The following is a 22588-nucleotide window of genomic DNA, read 5'->3' as shown; positions in this document are numbered from 1 at the left end:
AGTCGTAACAGAACACAGGATGCAAAATTTCAGCCAAATCGAACCGAAAATTGCGGCTTGTAAGGGCTCAAGAAGTTAAATCGGTTTATATGGGAGCTGTATTAGGTTATAGATCTATTTTAACCTTACTAAGCACAGTCAGCGAAGTCAAAACAGAACACTACATCCAAAATTTCAGCGAAATCGGATAAAAATTGCGGCTTGAAAGGGTTCAAGAAGTCAAATCGGGAGATCGGTTTATATGGGAGCTATATCAGGTAATAGACCGATTCGGAACGTTTCGCACAGTTGTTGAACTTCATAACAGAACACTACATGAAAAACTGTAGCCACATCGGACAAAAATTGCGGCTTGTAAGGGCTCAAGATATCAAATCGGGAGATCGGTTTATATGGGAGCTATATCCAAATCTGAACCGATGTGGCTCACTTATAATCACCAACGACCTACATCAATATTAAGTATCTGTGAAAAATTTCAAGCGGCTAACTTTACGCGTTCGACCGCTACCGTGATTTCGACAGACGGACGGACGGACATGGCTCCGAACGTCGAGGCGATCAAGTATATAAAAAAGAAGATTTAAGTCAGGAAAACCGTTCTGCTTACAAATTTCTTAATAAAATCCTTTAATGCGCTCTAAATACTAAAAAGTAACCTCAAAAAAAAATGTATGTCAGTAACACAGTGCTGCTTACAAATTTCCTAAAAAAAAACTTTAGTAGTCAGCAACTTTTTTTCTATGCACAAAAAAATATTTCATTAGCCACATACGAACTTTTCGACAAGTAAACTTCTTTTATGAAAAACGTTGGGACTTTGTTAACGATGAAATAGCAAGAATTTGAGACAAATATAAACCATGGATAGTTCCTTATTGACAAACAAGCTATGCGCTGTAGAAATTATTTTTGCCTCCAGTCTGGCGCCGTTTGTTTCAAGGATTTTTGTTTGTGATATTGTAAATACGAAAATTTTTTTCACCTAAAGTAAAATTTAAAAACTTATTATCGTTTTAATAATAAAAAATTGCCTTTTTAGGTACAGTCTCTGCTAAATGGAAGACACAAAATGTATAAACAAACCGAAGAATCATCTTATGTGACAAATTGTATTTTGCTGTAAACAAAGCATTTTTGGCTTAAAATAAGTTTTGTTACCGTTATCACAGACGTTATCACAGACGAAGTTCATAAAAGTTTTTCTATAACCGAATTGACTTTAATATCAAAACAAGTAAAAAGGCATTAAGTGCGCCCGGGCCGATACCCACAAACTCGGGTATATATGTATATATGCGCCTTTTATGGGCCCCCAGACTTTAAATCGGGAGATCGCTCTATATGGCAGCTATATCCAAATTTTGTGCCAAATTTTTTGCCTAAAATCTTAAATCGGAAAATCTGTCTATATGGGGGCTATATCAACATATAGTCCGATATAACCCACATATCCGACCTATACAAGAATCTGTGCAAAGTTTCAGCTTAATATCGTAGTTTTTAAAGCCTGTAACGAGATTTCAGCTGACAGACATGGCTAAATCGTCTTAGATTTTTATGACGGTCAATAATATATATATTTTAGAGAGTCGGAAATGAATATTTCTATGTATTGCAAATGGAATGACAAAATGAATATACCCCCATCCTTGGACGGTGGGTATAATAAGGCAAAGACACGACTAACGTTCAACGGTGAAGGTGAATGTTGCACAGTTGCTGTAAAAATAGTACTTTCCCAATAACACAGATTTGTTTGACACAAAGATATTCCAAACGTTTTGTTTTGTTGCGTGCATAAGAGCAAGTTTTATATTACACTTCCGTTTGCTGCTAGGACATTTAACATCAATAAGTAAGCATTTTGGGCTATTTGAATGAAAAAGTTTTTTATAGAAATTGCTTTTGTGAATACGTATTTGAAAATAATTATACCCTACATCTCTACTATGGTACAGGGTATTATAACTTAATGAATTTGTTTGTAACACCCAGAAGAAAGAAAGCTAGACCCGTTGATAAGTATACCAATAGACTCAAAGTCATGTTAATTTGTGTTTAAAGAATAGCTTGCAATTTGTATCCGATAATCTTGAAATTTGGAACGGTCTTTTTTTGGCCTAGAAACAAAGCCTATTGAAACTGCAAAAAAAAAGGTTCAGATGTAAATATAGCTCCCATATATATGTTCGTCGTAATTTTTGAACCGATACTCACGAAATTTGGCACAATGGAGTCCCTTATGAGTCTCGATATTACCGGCGAATTTGAAAGAAATCGGTTGAGAAACATATATACCTATCGCCCGATTTCGTCTATGATTCGCTTTGTTATTTGTCCATAACCATTTGCATCCTGCACCAAAACTACCTGTATACATTGCTAAATTCAACAATGGCATTCCTTATTTAACGCAGTCAATACTATCCATGCAAAGCATTGTTGATATCTATACTGTAATTAGCTGACCCGGGCCCGCTCCGCTGCGCCTTCTTTAACTTTATATGGCACAAAATTTTCCTTGCAATATTTATTTTCGACAATTAAAGAGCTTTTAATGAAATACCATGCTACGAAAATATCCCATATGATATTTATTGGTCTACGAATTTAAGTTTGGATGTAAGGTGTACTCCAGGGGGGTGATGCACAATACATGGTCCTACATTTGGATATCAAATTCGTATTCTACCCCCAAATACCTTTATTTGAGCCTCATATTGCGATGGTCACTAAAAAATTGCTGTTTGTGGTGTATTTTGGGAAAGGGGTAGACCCCAGAAAATTTCTCCCGAAAGTGAGTATCAATTCTTGCTCTACACCCAATACCTTTCATTTAAGCTCCACATTGACATGGTCGGTAAATATGCCCGATTAGGGGGTGTTTTGGGGATTGGGGTGGTCCCCCAAACACCAAGCCCGGAAAATATATCAGCAACGTGCTCTATTCTCATATAACTATGTCTCATTTATTTGAACCCCATATTGCCATTGGCCTCAAAATTGGATATCAAATTCGTTTTCTAATCTCATTTAAACTCCTTATTGCAAAAGTCGGCAAATATGTCCGGTTGGGGTATTGGCCCTAAAAACTTTAAATATTAAGTTCCACTCTCTTTAAGACCCAAATTGTCTTGGTGAGCAAATACATCCTATTTGGGGGTTATGTTGGTAGGTCGTCCCCTAGACAGTTGGTCCCTAATGTTGATATCAGATACGTGGTTTACTCCCACATGCCTTTAATTTGAGCCCCATATTTCCATAGTCGGCAAACGTGACCGGCTTGTGGGGTGTTTTGGGGGATGGACGGCCGCTCAGTGAGTTGGCATTGAAAATATATATCGTATTCGTGTTCTACTCTAAAAACCCTCTTATTTGAGCCTCATATTGCAATAGTCAGCAACTATTTCCTACTTGGGTAGTGTTGTGGGGGTGGTCCCATAGACACTTTCCCAGAATATTGATATCAGATTCGTGCTTTACTCCCAAAGAGCTTTCATTTGAGCCCCATATTGCAATGGTCGTAAATTTGTCCCCTTTGGGGCTGTTTTTGGGGAGAAGCGGCCCCCAAACACTTGGTCCCATATTTGGATAGCAGATTCAAATTCTGCACTCAAATACCTTTAATTTAAGCCCCATAATCCCAAGGTCAGTAAATAAGTCCTGTTTGGGGGCGTGTTTTATGGTGAAGGAGTGGACCCCCAGAAACTTGGACCCACATTTGGATATTAGATTCGTATTCTACTCGTAAATACCTTTCGTTTAAGTCCCATATTGCCGATGTAGGGGTGTTTTGGGGCTTGGGGTGATCCCCCTAGCATTTGGTCCGACAATTAAATATCAGATACGTTTTCTTATTCTAAATACCTTCCATTTGAGTCCCATATTGTCGTGATTGGTCTAAATATATGTTTGGTAGGTTTTAGGGTGGGGCAGCCCCCCTAGGTACACCATCCGAAATTGGGATTCCAAATTTTTATTTTTAGGGTACTATATGAGAGCACACAAAATTTCGCTTGAATCGTACCACCTATCTCCAAGATCTGGCGTTTCTGAGGTCCGGCCCCCTTCAGATATCAAAAAATGTAGTACCCTATTTTCACCACGGGGTCATTATGCATCATTTGTGAAAATTTCAAGAAAATCAGCCCTTCTGAGTCTATAAGGAACATACAAACAAACCAACAAACAAATACAAAATTATTTTTATACCCTCCACCATAGGATGGGGGGCATACTAATTTCGTCATTCTGTTTGTAACTACTCGAAATATTCGTCTGAGACCCTATAAAGTATATATATTCTTGATCGTCGTGAAATTTTATGTCGATCTACCCGTGTCCGTCCGTCCGTTCGTCTCTCTGTCGAAAGCACGCTAACTTCCGAAGGAGTAAAGCTAGCCGCTTGAAATTTTGCACAAATACTTCTTATTAGTGTAGGTCGGTTGGTATTGTAAATGGGCCATATCGGTCCATGTTTTGATATAGCTGTAATATAAACCGATCTTGGATCTTGACTTCTTAAGCCTCTAGAGGGCGCAATTCTCATCCGATTTGACTGAAATTTTGCACATAGTGTTTTAGTATCACTTCTAACAACTGTGTTAAGTATGGTTCAAATCGGTCCATAACCTGATATAGCTGCCATATATACCGATCTTGGGTCTTGACTTCTTGAGGTTCTAGAGGGAGCCTCTAGAGGTCGCAATTATTATCCGATTTGCCGACGGATTATCTCATGACCATCAACATACGTGTTTATTATGGTCTGAATCGGTCTATTTTATTCTATTCTATTCTATTTTACTTCTTGAGCCCCCAAAGGGCGTAATTCTTATTCGAATTGGCTGACATTTTACACAGGTCTCCAACATATAATTTAATTGTGGTCCTAACCGGACCATATATTGATATCGCTCTAATAGCAGAGCAAATCTTTTCTTATATCCTTTTTTTTGTCTAAGAAGAGATGCCGGGAAAAGAACTCGACAAATGCGATCCATGGTGGAAGGTATATAAGATTCGGCCCGGCCGAACTTAGCACGCTTTTACTTGTTGTTTTTACAGCTAGCCCCCCATAATAAACCAAACTTGTTTACTGGTTTTTGTTTTGCAATGTGCGCTGTAAACAATATGGACAGACATACCTATGGTATGAAAACACATAGTGCAAAACTGTCGGGGTAAAAGCATGTTCAGTTTATCAGTCTGTATCCCAACGGCAAAAAAAGCACGTGAGTGTGAGTGTTCTATTTAAATCGTATAAAAGAAGTGCTTCAAAGTCTTCGAATAAGTGAGGAAATTCAGTGTGTGTTCTCATTGTTTTCCCTATAGCAGTGTTTGAGAAAAAAGACCGTTATACAATTATATGATTATCAAAGATTTTGTGTTAATATTATTTGGTGTACCTCATTACGCGGCCTTAAGCCGCTTTTACACGCATGTAGATGTCTTATGACATGTCAACTTTTGTATTCACATGTAATTTAAAATCTTTCTCAAAATTGTCAATTTACATGCGATGTATCATTTGTATGCATAAAAATTGTTAAAGTTGTAAGAAAGGTGGTTAAATCATAAATTTTTTAAGATAATTTAATCTGAGTTGCTTCATGGTAGAATCATATACAAGGTATGGTCAGATGCCCAACAACAAAAAATTGGGATGCAACTCTGTTCCACTAACTTGTCAAGGAAAATGTAGACTCACATAGAAATGTCAAACAGTTAACATTTTTAACGTTTGAAGTGCGGATTGTTTAAGCCATCCTTGGATTACACACGCTTTAAGCGACTTAAGGCGCTATTACACGGCATGTAAATGCCTTATGACATTCCACGTTTTGTATTCAAATGTAATTGAAAATGTTTGTAAAATTGTCAATTTACATACGAATCATCATTTTTTCTATCACACCTGTATGTTACTTTCGTATGACATAACCTAAAAATTTTAGTGAAATCTGATTTTTATTGTGCGTAATAAATATTAAAGTTGTGAGAAAGCTGGTTAAATCATAAATTTGTGAAAACAATTTAATTTAGGATTGCTTTCATTCGACTGAAAACAAAAACAGCCGATTTCTTTATGTTTTTGTCAGAAGGAATAGTGCACGCTCTAATCGAAAAAAAATTACATGTGCTATTTTGAAAAGTAATTTTCATATGTTAGTTTCGTTTGTATCACACGGCATATACAACTCAACATGTGCCAAATTTGACATGTACGTGTAATAGAGCCTTTACAAAATTCCTTATTATTTTCCATACCACGCCGTTAAGTTGTTTCATGTCTGGTATTCTATCCCCACCTAAGTGGCGGTGTCTTTTAGCCTCAAAGCCGGGCAATGACATAGGAAATGTTCCAACGTCTCATCATCTTTCCCATAGGATTTTCGTCGTCTTCTCTGCTGTTTCGCAGTTCCACAGTGCTAGGAAAGGCTCCGGATTAACAAAGTTCCTCTGACCTTTACAGGCAAATCGTCTGCTCTTTTATTCCCCCTCAATCCGCTATGGCCCGACACCCAAACAATGAGGATCGTGCCATCCTCAAAAAAGGCGTGACCTTACCATCCTCTTCCATTCCTTGCAGGTTTCCTATCGTCGCCTCTATTATACCGCCGCAGTGGCTGTCTCGCACTCGAAATGAAACAATATAACATAATAACGAATTTTGAGAGTCTTTGCACAACTCATATTGTAAATTTCAGCCAATTCGGGTAATAAATGCGACAAAGGCCTGAAATTTAGAGAATGGTCTATATGCGGGCTATATTAAGATATAATCCGTTCTAAATTACACCCAACGAGGGCCTTGATGGTCCGTCAAGACCCTGCACAATGGTTTACATTTGTCAATTTCTTTGCAAGAGAGGAATACAGATTGCAACCACATTTATATGACTGCTACATCAGAGTAAATAGAAGGTGGCGCAAAAGTTTGGATGGTCGTATAAGTCATTGGACGATCGGGTTGGCCTGGATATAGCAAAGGTGATGCTTTTCATAGAGCCAGAACTTGAACCAAAAAAAAAGCTGCACTTGTTTTTGATAAATTATTATATTTACATATAATTTCAATATATAAATACAAGTTTTGAGATTTATTACATATAAAAAGTTATGCATGATTATGTTCACATATGACATCATATTTGCTGAACTCCATTGGGCATACATTTACCCACAGTTGACACCTTGCTTTGTTCTTAGGGATAGAAAAAAACGGTCCACCATCCTCTCGGCAAAGTCTAGATTTACGCATTTCTTGTTTTTTTTTTATTTTTACCCTTATTTTAGATAAAAACTATTTTAAACATTAAACTTGTATTTGAAATTCTTCAAATGGGTTTTTGAATTTGAGTTTAAAATTTGAAATAACCATTTGTCGTTTGTTTGAAATGTGTATGATAATTCAGTGGGACGATACAACTCTGAAATTCCTCAATATTTAATCAGCTTCATTATATATATTAGTATACCTTAGGTTGCTTTCTCTCGACTGACAACAAAACCAGCTGATTTCTTTGCCATATAAACCGATCACCTAATTCCATTTCTAAAGGGCCCAGAAGAACCATTTTTACTCGGCACTCAATTTTTTATAGTCACAAAAGGCAGCATCGAATAAAACAATACAAAGAAAATATTTTTTTAGGTAATTTTTATGACTTTAATGTTCTTTTGATTGTCCTTTACCATTACAAATTATTTGTTATTAAAAAATTAAATCCGTCTTCGGCTTTTCAACTTATAAAGTCGATACTTCCACTAATATTTTTTCTTAAGAACAGACACTTTCGCACTTGTTGATGAACACCCTCTCGCTAAAGCTTAGTACTGACTTCGTCTTTTCATTCAATCAACTGTCAAAACGCATTATAAAAAAATGGGGACGAGGAAAATGCGAACATATTCCGTAACAGTGATACTGTGAAGTGATCCATTAAGGCGCGATTATACGGCATGTAGATGTCTTATGATATGTCACTTTTTTGTGTGCACATGTAATTGAAAATGTTTGTCAAATTGTCGGTTGACATACGATTCATCATTTTTGTTATCCCACCTGTATGTTATTTTCGTATGACATAACCTAAAAACGTCAGCAAAAGCTGCTGTTTTTTTAAACGTAAACGTAAAGATGTGAAAAAGCTGATTAAATCATAAATTTGTAAAAACAATTTAATTTGGGGTTGCTTTCATTCGACTGAAAACAAAAACAGCTAATTTCTTTATGTTTTTGTCAGAAGGAATAGAGCAAGCTCTAATCGACAGAAATTTCATATGCTACCTTGAAAAGTTATTTTCATATGTTAGTTTCGTATATATCACACGACATACATCAATTTGACACGTAATAACACAACTACATGCCATATAATAGAGCCTTAAGCAAAATCGTATTGACATGTCGCTGCGCAAATACTAATTTCGCTTCAATTAATTGCCAATGTTATTAAATGCTGACGAAATGTGCACCAATCAACTCTGTTTTAATAATGTTGTCTTTGTTGTGTGTTGTCGTTTGACTTTCGTTTGTGTTCTGTCAAAGTAAAGAGTCGGATTTCGCCATAATTTTACTTGCATTTTCGCTGAGAATAAAGTCAGTACTAGACTTGAATGCGAAATTTCTGCAGCAATCCGTAATCTCAAGTCCAATATTTTTGTTTTCAAAGAGAGCAGAGGATATTATTGATGTTAATTGATCATTTTTTAAGCAAACAAATGTCAAAAGAACAATGAGACAAATGCTGTGTTTTATTTCAGTACTTGATAGACAAGCCGTGAAGGGCAAAAAATTATCATTAACAAGTAAAAGCGTGCTAAGTTCGGCCGGGCCGAATCTTATATACCCTCCACCATGGATCGCATTTGTCGAGTTCTTTTCCCGGCATCTCTTCTTAGGCAAAAAAGGATATAAGAAAAGAGTTGCTCTGCTATTAAAACGATATCAAGATATGGTCCGGTTCGGACCACAATTAAATTATATGTTGAAGACCTGTTTAAAATTTCAGCCAATTCGTATAAGAATTGGGCCCATTGGGGCTCACGAAGTAAAATAGAGAGAACGATTTATATGGGATCTGTATCGGGCTATAGACCGATTCCGACCATAATAAACACGTTTGTTGATGGTCATGAGAGGATCCGTCGTACAAAATTTCAGGCATATCGGATAATAATTGCGACCTCTAGGGGTCAAGAAGTCAAGATCCCAGATCGGTTTATATGGCAGCTATATCAGGTTATGAACCGATTTGAACCTTATTTGACACAGTTGTTGGATATCATAACGAAATACTTCGTGCAAAAATTCATTTCATTCGGATAAGAATTGCGCCCTCTAGAGGCTCAAGAAGTCAAGACCCAAGATCGGTTTATATGGCAGCTATATCAGGTTATGAACCGACTTGTATTTTATTTGACATAGTGGTTGAAAGTAAAACTAAAATACGTCATGCAAAATTTCAGCCAAATCGGATAGGAATTGCGCCCTCTAGAGGCTCAAGAAGTCAAGACCCAAGATCGGTTTATATGGCAGCTATATCAGGTTATGGACCGATTTGAACTATACTTGGCGCAGTTGTTGGATATCATAACAAAACACGTCGTGCAAAATTTCATTCCAATCGGATAAGAATTGCGCACTCTAGAGGCTCAAGAAGTCAAGACCCAAGATCGGTTTATATGGCAGCTATATCAAAACATGGACCGATATGGTCCATTTACAATACCAACCGACCTACACTAATAAGAAGTATTTGTGCAAAATTTCAAGCGGCTAGCTTTACTCCTTCGGAAGTTAGCGTGCTTTCGACAGACAGACGGACGGACGGACGGACGGACATGGCTAGATCGACAGAAAATGTCACGACGATCAATAATATATATACTTTATGGGGTCTCAGACCAATATTTCGAGTAGTTACAAACAGAATGACGAAATTAGTATACCCCCATCTTATGGTGGAGGGTATAAAACGTATCCAGTTCAAGTCTGTTTGTTTGCTATGATGTGGTAACACTGTTTGCCAACCTGTCAGAACAATACGAGGAAAAAGGTGCAAATATTTGTGAAAATAGCAGTCAAATAAAATTTATTAAGATTATTTGCATAAATAATTGGCTTTAATTTTATTTTACCATTCACAATGAAGGTATTTTTGAAAGTGGCCACACTTATTAGTGAAAAACATATGATGGCTATCCCGGCAACAGATGTTCTACATAAGCCTGCACTGGAAATTTATCCAGAACTTAGTTGTCCTGAATATTTGTCATTTTCATACAGATTTCATTGCACTGCACTATATAGTACTAAAATAGAACACAGCTAAAGTTAAACATTTTTTTTTGACTTTGACGTCTGATAACAGACATCATTCAGTATTGCAATATGTTAAGTAGGGTATTTTAACCTTTCCGAAGCCAACGCGACGCACGAAATAAAGCACAACTCACTCATTCTGTTTTGGCCGCAAAATGTGTGTGTTCGGTTTTTACTGCTTAAGGCTCTATTACGCGACATGTAGTTGTCTTATGACATGTCAGATTTAGCACATGTTAAGTTGTACAAACAAGCTAACATATGCGTGCTCTATTCCTGGCAAAAACACAAAGAAATCAGCTGATTTTGTTGTCACAACTTTCTCACAACTTTTACGCATAAAACATTTTAGGTTATGTAATGTTGATATATATATATATATATATATATATATATATATATATATATATATATATATATATATATATATATATATATATATATATATATATATATATATATATATATATATATATATATATATATATATATATATATATATATATATATATATATATATATATATATATATATATATATATATATATATATATATATATATATATATATATATATATATTGTTCTTTTTCACATTTTAATTGTTTTAATTTGTAAGTTTATAATCATAAATATTTTGATTTTGTGGCTGCTACATAAAAACATAAACACTAGAAAGTCAATTAGGAAGTGGCCAGGAATTTGACAGCCTAGTGGGAATTTGAGCCACCATCGCCACAGGGTTCTATCGTTGATGTCGTTGTTGGTGGGCAAGTGAGCCAATCTCTTAATTCAAGCATGATTTTATCTTTATGCGAAATATTTTGACCTGCTACAATCTTGTTTTAAAGGATTTGTTAAAACCGTTTTAAAATAAGATAAGATTTAAGAGGAGAATTCCTTTCTTTTGGAATTACGTCGGTGGCACATGCATCTTTTACATCATAATCTACTCATAATCCGTCTGTTGTAATCACTCTGGAGCAATATATATATATATATATACAACCGGTCAATCCGGTTGTACGCACCGGATTGACCCGATGGAATCCTCATCGGCAAGGGCTGCCGCCTCAGTGTACGTGTTCGTCTTTTTTCGTCATGGCAGAGGCACATCCCGGAGTGCCTTCTCCGTACGCTTCTGGTCCGTGCCGGGATTGAAAAGAACCCCGGACCCTGGTTCTGTTCCGTTTGTCAGAACCGCCTTCATCATCGGTCAGTGTCGGTGAGGTGTAACCGGTGCTTGGAGTGGGTACATTTCCGTTCTTGCTCTGGCCTAACTTCGCTACTGGAGTATAGTCATACTGGCTATGTCGCTAGGTGCTGTGCGAACATAGCCAGCAGTGGGTCACAAGCGTCGCCGTCGTCGCCTTCGGCGTCCTCGTCGTCGGACCCCCCGACCTCTCCCGTACTGCAATTTATGCAACGACAGCACCCTAGCCCTACTATTGCCAGGCCAGTGCCGGGAAGTGTATCGTTCTTGCAGTTAAACTGCAACGGACTGCGTGGCAAGATTGATGAGATTGTAGATTTTATGAGTCGGAAGAGCATATCGGTCGCAGCGATCCAGGAGACAAAGCTGACTAACACCTGCAGCTTGCACAGTTGTCACGGCTACAATGTGCTACGTAAGGATCGCTCAAGGAATGGAGGTGGGGGATTGGCCTTCGTTATACACCATTCCGTGCAGTATAGACCTATCTCGCCTGCGCTTGACGCTAGTGACCCATACATGGAATGTATGGGGGTAGCAGTCAAGTCTGGTACTGCCGAGATAGAGATATACAACGTGTATATACCGCCGGTTGGTAGCTGTGTCCCGATTAATGGCCAGGCCTACAACCCCGACATAAGTGGGTTGCTATCTGGCCATAGTCGTCTGGTTCTGGGGGATTTTAATGCACATCACTCGTCATGGCATTCTCCCCTAGGTAACGACCAGCGTGGCATAGCTTTGGCAGAGCAGATAGACAGCTCCACGTTTTGCATGGTGAATGAGGATGCCCCCAATAGGATTACGAGGAGGTGCAGCAGCTCGCCAGACATCTCAATTGCATCCCCTGATCTCCTGAGTGACGTATCCTGCCAAGTCGTCATCTCTTTGGGGTCAGACCACCTCCCCAAAATCCTCACCATCGACCGACCACCCGACTTCATAACCTCTGAGCGCCGGACGTTCATCAATTACAAGAAGGCCTGGCTGGCTTCAGAGAGTATACCAATCGCCACTTCTATGAACTGCCACCCCCTCTGATGTGCTTATGGCCGAGAGGAAATTCCGAGACATCATCAACGCAACAGCCGTTCGCTTTATACCAGCCGGTCGAATACCGCAAGTGCGACCCAATTTCCCGGCGCAAGCAGTGGTACTCGCAGACGAGCGTGAAGGGATTCGTGCTATGGACCCCGCTAACCCCAGAATCAGCGAGCTGAATCTGGAAATAAACAGGGTAGTCAACGAACATAAGCGGAATTTGTGGCTCGAACACTTGGAGCAATGTAACTTAGGCACCGGTGCAGGCAAACTGTGGGCCACTGTTAAGTCTCTCTCGAACCCCGGTAGACGGGACGACAGGACCTCAGTCACTTTTGGCGAGATAACCGTGAGGTTGTTCAGGTTGTTCAACCGTCAATTTATTGTGCATCCCGAGAGAGACAGGGCAAGGAGGAGAGCCATTCGCCGTATTCGTGGTCTCCGAGCCGATGAACAGCCATCACAATTTACCGTGGGCGAAGATACGAATGTCACCCGTGGCGCCAAATCTTCCAAGGCGTTGGGCCCCGACGGAATCTCTACATTGATGCTGAAGAATCTGGATTTACCTGGAGTTGAGTACCTTACCACTGTCCTTAACCTGTCATTGAACACTCTTATAGTTCCCGATGTCTGGAAAATGGACAGAGTGATCCCGCTACTGAAGCCTGGTAAAGACCCGAGTTTGGGGGAGTCGTACAGACCGATCTCCCTTCTCTCACCACTGGCTAAGACGCTTGAGGCATTACTCCTCCCGAGCCTCGTAGGAGTATTTTCATTCGCCGAGCATCAGGGAGTTCCCCAAGGTGGGGTGATAACTCCGGCTCTGTTTAACCTCTACCTATCCTCCATCCCACCTCCTCCAGACGGCATAGAGATCGTATTATATGCGGACGATTGTACGATCATGGCATCAGGACCCCCACCCATTGATGACATCTGCGATAGGTTAAACGTCTACCTCAACGAGCTTACCTCATATTTCGCTGCAAGAAATCTGAAGATATCCGCCACCAAATCTTCAGCCACACTGTTCACTACAAATACGCGTGAGGTGAATACTGAGCTGACTGTGATGGTCGATGGAGAAATGATTCCGACCATCAAGTATCCCAAAATACTTGGCCTCACATTTGACAGCTCCTACACTTTCTCCCCACATGCCACAGCAATCTGCAATAAAGTCAAAAGTAGAAACAAGGTCCTCAAGTCACTTGCCGGCAGCACTTGGGGTGCAGACAAAGAAACCTTGTTGACCACGTACAAAGCAATTGGCCGGTCTGTGGTAAGTTATGCAGTGCCAGTGTGGTCACGTCAACTTTGTGACACGCAGTGGAATAATATTCAGATCTGTCAGAATGCCGCCCTCCGAACTGCGACGGGCTGTCTCCTCAGTTCTCATGTGGACCACCTCCATCAGGAGACAAAGATCCTTCCAGTGCGAAGACATAACTACATGCTGTCTAAGCAATACCTTTTGGGCTGTTATCGCAGAAATCATCCAAATCATCATCTTGTGGATAGATACCCACCGCCCAGAAGCCTTAAAGTAGATCTACACGATCTAGAGCGTGAGGTTCAGCGCTATAAGAGAGAACCCCTAAATCAAGCGGCATATCAAGCGGGTCTGAACAACATTCATGCAGACACGGTAGCAGACGCGTTAATTGGCTACCGGGTGAATGTAGTCCTTGGAGAACGACCGCCACCCATTGCACCCGAAGAAATAAACCTCCCCCGGCAAACCAGAGTGGTTCTGGCTCAATTACGTTCCGACGTGCAAGATGTATGTCCCGATTGTAACCAGGGACAGCACGATACACGTCACCTGTTTAACTGCCCGGCCAGACCCACTCGACTCAGACCCAGATCCCTGTGGACGCACCCCATCTTAGTCGCGGAGTTCCTGGGTCTTGACACTCAACAGAATAAAGCAGACGAAAGATAGTACACAATAAACTGCTACAACAACAACTCTGGAGCCTTCAAAAATTGAGATATTGAGCTGAAATTTGCCACAGATTCGTCTTTTTGATGCACACTGGTTAAGTTCTTGATCGGGCCAAATCGGACCATATTTTGATATAACTGCTACATAGACCGATTTTCCGACAAAGGGTCTAATACCAATAAAAACTTTATTTTCATCATGCTGGATTTGAAACAGTGAGTAGTTTAAGGCTTTCCGACAACTGACCCAAATATGGTTTGGGTCGGAATATATTTAGATATAGCTACCATATAGACCGATCTCCCGATAAAGGATCTGAAGGCCATAAAAGCTTTATTTATTACCCGATTTCATTGAAATTTGCAACAGTGGGTTGCAAACTTAATGCCTTTTTACTTGCTTTTTTTATAGTGCTATTGCCTAAGTCCTATTTGTGTTTGCGATATAGATAACCAAATACGAGTACTCACTGTAGGTATATTAATTCAAAAGTGTTACTTTACTAGCAAATGTTATAACTTTAATAAGAGAGTTTTCGATATAACTTATGTTCGTTACCTGAGTTATTTGCTGGCACAATACTTGTATTTTTACAATAACATTAAATTTTCAGGTGTATGAATTTAAATCGACCCACCCTTATAAGTTCGAAAAATACATATACGAGTTTGTACAGTGTATACCTACCCGTTGAGAAATGAGACTAGTTGTGAAACAGTAGAATTGCTACACCCTGAGAAATAAATTTGCTTATATACCACACATTATCTGCTAATTAGAAAACTTTTATTTTTTGAAGAAAAATTTCAAAATTAAAACATATTATCTTTATTATTGTAACATAAATTTTTTTAAATTTTAGCCATAAGTTTATTCCAAAAACAGAACAAATACAAGGGATGACAATTGCAAAGGATGCATTTTTGTTTATAGCGCTAAATATTGCCAAACTGTAGAAATTCGTTTTGGCTCAAGCATGGCGCGACAATAAACACATTTGTTTATCGCAAAGGTATTCCAAACGTTTTATTTTGTATGCTGTTTGGGCCTTTCTGCTTGTGGTTTAAGAGCGAATTTCCTTCCAAATTTTCTTTGCTTTTAACGGCCAATAGTTTATGTGCATCTATTCCAAAAGTATTTATGACATTTTAGGCTAACAACACAAGACAATCTCTTACAGATGACAGTTAGCCCGTTTTATTTGGCAATTTTTCCGATTTGCTAGCTTATGGCGAAATAAAACGCTCTTCCCGCTAAATGCTTTGTATTTTAACTTAAATTCTAAGATATTTATTCCTGCCTCCTTTAGTCATTTCTATTTTACACACGTACCAACAAAGTTATTTATGGAGTCCGGATTTATATGCAAAATCGAAATTTTCATATCTAATATATGGCAAACGTGGTGATATTTTCCGATTTTTTCGTAAACTCGTATTGGCTTGAAAGCGACAATTTCGCTTGTAAATATGCAATGTACCAACGCATTTGCTAAATAATAAATGGAAAATGTTCGACTTTGCATAAAATCCCAATTCTAGTCATTTAAAAACGGAAATAAGTAGACGAGCAAACAACAGGCCGCTTAGTAAGCATTTTTCTTCATACAAAATAAGTTAGAAAATCAGCTATTTGGGTAAACAGAACAAATGTAGTGTTTGCTTTTACTCTCGATTTATTCCTAAATATTTCGATATCTGACAAGGTCAAATACTTAGGTGTGATCTTGGACAGGAAACTGAATTGGAAGTGTCACATTCAGGAGCGTACTGAAAAGGCTTATAGATGTTTGGCACCATGTAGTCGGGCCGTAGGCTTGAAATGGGGCCTGAATCCGATGACAGTAAACTGGCTCTACAGGAGCGTGATTAAACCAATACGTACTTACGCCTCAGTAGTTTGGTAAACTGCTTTGGAAAAAAGTGCAACATGAGGACCATACAATAGGTTCAGAGAACATGTTGTCTTGGCATAGGCGGAGCGATGAGGACCACGCCTACTAGAGCACTGGAGACTATTCTAGATATCCGTCCCATTGATATACAGATTAAGTGTGAGGCAGCCACTGCGGGTATGGGAGAATGGATTGAGGATGGGAGCTGCTCATACCATCGCGGTATAATCGAGACGACGATAGGAAGGGAAGAGGTTTCCGATCGGATACATGAGATGAACCTTGAAGTCGAGTGCGAGACACTGCTCCCATCGGCACAGTCTTGGATTGACGGAACCCTATTATTTCCATCTGGAAGATCATGTTACACGAACAGGACGGTAAGGTCACGAACAGTCTTGCAGTGTAAGAAGTAGATTAACGCCTTCTCTGAGGATGGCAAATTCCGCATCGTTTGGGTGCCGGGCCATAACGGAGTAAGGGGAAATGAAAGGGCAGACGATTTGGCGGTGTAGGCCAGAGGACTGATCAATAAACTTGGTTAACACGAAGCCTTTCGGGTAGACGCAGTCCGAGTTAAAGGAGTGGGCGACGAATGCGCATGCAACATTGTGTAACAGCGAAACGGTCGGTAGGACGGCGAAAATCCTATGGGGGATCCAGATCGTGAGAAGATGAGGCTATTGCTGAAAGGAAGCAAGAAGGAGGTCAGTATAGCTATTGGTATCATTACGGGACACATAGCACTACGAGCGTCTTTCGCGTCTAACAGATACCGGCACTTAGGTGGAGACACAATACCAGACATGAACCAACATAGGCGAGTGGTATCGAAAGCAACTAAGGATTTTGTAAATACCACGGAATTTCTAACTAAAAATGTTTTTTTTTTAGAGATTACTTTTTAGTTTTTAGAGCGCACAACAAGCCGATTACTGGCTTAGGTGTATGCCCATAGTGGCATGGGGCGAATTAATATCTGCACCCTCTTTTCAACCTAACCTATTGCTAAATATAATTTAAAATATAAAAAAAAATTAATGTATTTAAAATAAAAATATTGAACTTATTTGGATTATTTAAATATCTCTACTCTTAAAGAATCAATATTGCTTATACGTTTAACTTTTGGCCAGAAGATTATTTCAGAGACGTGGGTATGAAGAATTGCCTCGCGGAGCTGATTCCAGAGACGTGGGCATGAAGAATTGCCTCGCGGAGCTGAGTCAATTGATTTTCATTCATCTGTTAGAGAAAGCAAATTTAACAAGTAAAAGCGTGCTAAGTTCGGCCGGGCAGAATCTTATATACCCTTCACCATGGATCGCATTTGTCGAGTTGTTTTCCCGGCATCTCTTCATAGGCAAAAAAGGATATAAGAAAAGAGTTGCTCTGCTATTAAAACGATATCAAGATATGGTCCGGTTCGGACCACAATTAAATTATATGTTGGAGACCTGTGTAAAATTTCAGCCAATTCGTATAAGAATTGCGTCCATTGGGGCTCACGAATTAAAATAGAGAGAACGATTTATATGGGATCTGTATCGGGCTATAGACCGATTCAGACCATAATAAACACGTTTGTTGATGGTCATGAGAGGATCCGTCATACAAAATTTCAGGCATATCGGATAATAACTGGGACCTCTAGGGGTCAAGAAGTCAAGATCCCAGATCGGTTTATATGGCAGCTATATCAGATTATAAACCGATTTAAACCTTATTTGACACAGTTGTTGAAAGTAAAAATAAAATACGTCATGCAAAATTTCAGCCAAATCGGATAGGAATTGCGCCCTCTAGAAGCTCAAGAAGTCAAATGCCCAGATCTGTTTATATGACAGCTATATCAGGTTATGGACTGATTTCAACCATACTTGGCACAGTTGTTGGATATCATTACGAAACACGTCGTGCGAAATTCCATTCCATTCGGATAAGAATTGCGCCCTCTAGAGGCTTAAGAAGTCAAGACCCAAGATCGGTTTATATGGCAGCTATATCAGGTTATTGACCGATTTCAACCATACTTGGCACGGTTGTTGGATATCGTAACAAAACACGTCGTGCAAAATTTCATTTCAATCGGATTAGAATTGCGCACGCTAGAGGCTCAAGAAGTCAAGACCTAAGATCGGTTTATATGGCAGCTATATCAGGTTATGGACCGATTTGAACTATACTCGGCACAGATGTTGGATATCATAACAAAACATGTCGTGCAAAATTTCATTCCAATCGGATAAGAATTGCGCACTCTAGAGGCTCAAGAAGTCAAGACCCAAGATCGGTTTATATGGCAGCTATATCAAAACATGATAAGAAGTATTTGTGCAAAATTTCAAGCGGCTATCTTTACTCCTTCGGAAGTTAGCGTGCTTTCGACAGACAGACGGACGGACGGACGAACGGACAGACGGACGGACATGGCTAGATCGACATAAAATGTCACGACGATCAAGAATATAAATACTTTATGGGGTCTCAGACGAATATTTCGAGTAGTTACAAACAGAATGACGAAATTAGTATACCCCCCATCTTATGGTGGAGGGTATAAAAATAGCTTTCGTAGCATTCCATATAGCTTCCAAAGGTTTTGATTATTTGAATTATCTGGTCAAATATTTAAAAGACTAAAATAAATTTAATTCATATTTAGCATAAGATAAATAACATATAAACAATAAAACAAGTACTAATTAATTCATTTTTAAAATATTGACCTTAGGCCCAACAAAGTATGTATATTCTTGATCGTCTTGGCTTTTATTCGTTTAAGCCATGTTTGTTCGTCTGTCGAAAGTACTCTAACTCTCGAAGATGTTAAGCTGGGTGCTTGGAATTTTGTACAAATACTTCTTATTAGTATAAGCCGAATGGGATTGTGAATGATCCAAAACGAGCTATGTTTAGATATAGCCTCCATAGATATAGTCTCCCGATTATACTTTTTAAACCTCCAGAGGACGCAATTGTTATTCGATTTGACACAAATTTTGCACATGATTTTGTGATTTCCAGTGGTCTTAACGGCAAAAAAATGGAAATGAGTCGGCAACTTTTTATTTACAGAGTTGACGAGACCACACTGGCGCTGCATAACTTAATAAGACCAGTCAATTGCTTTGTACGTGGTCAGAATACGGGGAGAATGTGCAAGAGCTGTCAAATGTGACGTCAAGTATTTTGGGACACTTGATGGTCGGAATCATTTCTCCATCGACCATCAAAGTCAGCTCGGTATTCACCTCACACGTATTTGTGGTGAACAACGTGGTTGAAGATATGATTGCAGACATCTTCAGATTTCTTGCAGCGAAATATGAGGCAAGTTCGTTGAGGTAGACGTTCAACCTATCGCAGATGTCAACAATGGGTGGGGGCCGTTGCCATGATCGTACAATCGCCAGCATATGATACGATCTCTATGCCGTCTGGAGGGGGTGGAATGGGGATAGGAAGAGGTTAAACAGTGCCGGAGATATCAAGCCGCCCTATTTCATTCTGCAGTGTTTCGATTTCTTATCCCTAAATTCCACAAATGACTTGCGACCATATAGATAATTAGCGACTCAGCGTTTCAGGCCTGGCTGGAGGGACGAGATGGCGATGTCCTCAAATAGTTTGGCATGGGTGACCATGTCGAATGTCTTCGATAGGCCCAGTGCAAGGAGGACCGTTCTATCACATGGCCTGGGCTGATTGAAGCAGTTTGAATAAATTTTTTTACACGGTGTTTCTCATTTTTACCAACTAACACTTTGAACACCGCATCCTCATCTTCCGATGAAGAACTTTCTTACAATACATCTAATATGCAGTTAAATAAATAAAACGCCTTAACGATTTCAAATTTTGTCGCTTTTCCCTTCAAAAAATTTAGTCTTCTTCTTCTGTTTGAACAAAAATTGCTTGAATGGAGGGTTTCAGCTGCTTCATGCGTAAAGTTATGCACAGTTTACCTTACAAGTATACATAATACTTACCACGAATATGCATAATACTCAGAGCACGCAGTTATTGTGGTGTACGTAACTATGAAATGATAGCAGCTGGATTAAAGTGCAATATTCTCCACCGTAGCATAGACACGGTGTAGAAAATGCAACATTTTTCCACTCTCAGTAGGCAACACCATTACAAACGAATACTGCACCCAGTGGTGGGGTTACATTTTATTGGAAAATCGAACACAAAATCGAAATCACCATAAGTAAGTGTGGAATTTTATGTTGACTATAAATTGCAAGAGTCCTAAGAAAAACTTCCTGCCAAATATCGAAAGAATCGGTTAAGAAATTACCATTTTATTGCAATATTTTTCAAAATCGGACGAACATATATATGAGAGCTACATCTAAATCAGAATTGATTTCGACCAAACTTTATGGATATTGTTGAAGTCGTCGAAGAAGCATTGTACAAAATTGTGGGAAGATTGGTCAATAAATGCGATTGCAGTGGCTCTAGGAGTGAAAATCGCGCGATATATATATGCATATGAGCTACATCTAAATCTAAACCGATTTCTATGAAAATCACCAGTAATGTCGAGAGTAAAGACAAGATCCTTCCTACCAAATTGCAAGAGAATCGGTTAACAAATGATCATTTTAGTGCATTATTACTGCAAATCGGACGAACATATATATGGGAGCTATATGCAAATCTGAACCAAATTTATCCAATTTCAATAGGCTTCATCTCTAGGCCGTAAAACATCCCCGTCCCAATTTGAAGACGATCGGACAAAAATTGCGACCTGTTGTTTGTACACAAATTAACATGGACAGACAGACAGACGGACAGACTTAATCGAATCAGAAAGTGATTCTGAGTCGATCAGTATACTTATCAATGGGTCTATCTTTCTTCCTTTTGGGTGTTACAAACAAATGCACTACATTATAATACCCTGTACCACAGTACTGGTGTAGGGTATAAAAAGTAGATACACATCCCGAAATCCACTGGTAATGCTCGATGGCTTAACTAGAGGCTGGTGGCTGCTGACGACTTTAAATCGTATTTTCGAACATTCATTCGAAAAATAAATTTGCCATTCGGCATAGACGCCAAATAGAGCGATGTAACCATACTATATAGTCAAAAGCATAATCAAGTTGGTGAGCAACCTCGAGAGTGATTACATCTGTGCTGTATTGAATAAATAATTTTGTTTTGAATCGTGTGTGTCTGTATAGTTCTCTGGTAAACTTACAAGTGGTTTATAGTAGCGATGCCCAGCAAAACAACAATCATTTAGTCCACCACCATAGGATGGGGGTATACTTACCTAGTCATTCTGTTTGTAACACCTCGAAATAATGATCTGCGACCCCATAAAGTATATATATATTCTTGATCGCCCCGACATGATTCGATCTAGCCAAGTCCGTCCGTCTGTCGAAATCACGATAGCGGTCGAACGAGTAAAGCTACCTACTTGAAATTTTGCACAGATTCTTACTATTGATGTAGGTTGTTGAAAATGGCAAATGGGCCATATCGGTTCAGATTTGGATATAGCTCCCATATAAACCGATCTCCAAATTTGACTTCTTGAGCCCTTAATAGCCGCAATTTTTGCCCGATTTGGCTGAAATTTGCATGTGGTGTTATTCTTGCTCGATTCCTTGAAGCTTTCATTTTTGCTGGTGTGACAGAAGTTTGGCATGTAGAATAAAATGTCCTTCATCTAAATTTAGTCTGCATAAATTTTTAGCAGAATCCATGGTGGTGGGTTCCAAAGATTCGGCCCGGCCGAACTTAGCACTCATTTACTTTTTTTTAATATTGCGAGAATTAAAAATATTTAAAGACAACATTTCACATATACGGTAACATTTTCATTTTGGGCATCGCTGGCCTATATTTGTTATGCTTAATAAAATGTCCTTGCTGGTCCTAAAGTGCCCGATACTGCCAATTTGTCTTTCCCAATTACCTACATTCAATAAAATGCAACTTTGCAAAATTGTATCGTGTTCAGATAGGTTTATTCCTTCGAAAGTTAAATTGGTCAAACCGACTTAGAATTTCAAGGCGTTTAAAAACATACACACCTTATAAAAAAATTAATATAATAAATAACATATACCTACTTTATCAATATAATAAATAGCATTTTTTGTTTAAATGTTTTGACCAAT

The 22588-nt window shown here is 38.9% G+C and overlaps 1 protein-coding gene across 1 annotated transcript in view; it reads right to left on the bottom strand.

The window, feature by feature from the left end:
* LOC106094640 (protein late bloomer) overlaps positions 1–22588 on the bottom strand; it is a 47645-nt gene that overhangs the window by 5664 nt on the left and 19393 nt on the right. The window lies entirely within an intron of this gene.

Source organism: Stomoxys calcitrans, chromosome 5 (assembly GCF_963082655.1).
Source record: "Stomoxys calcitrans chromosome 5, idStoCalc2.1, whole genome shotgun sequence".
NCBI lineage: Eukaryota > Metazoa > Arthropoda > Insecta > Diptera > Muscidae > Stomoxys > Stomoxys calcitrans.
The sequence above is the reverse complement of the archived record's forward strand: the minus strand, read 5'-3'. Positions and strand labels throughout refer to the sequence as shown.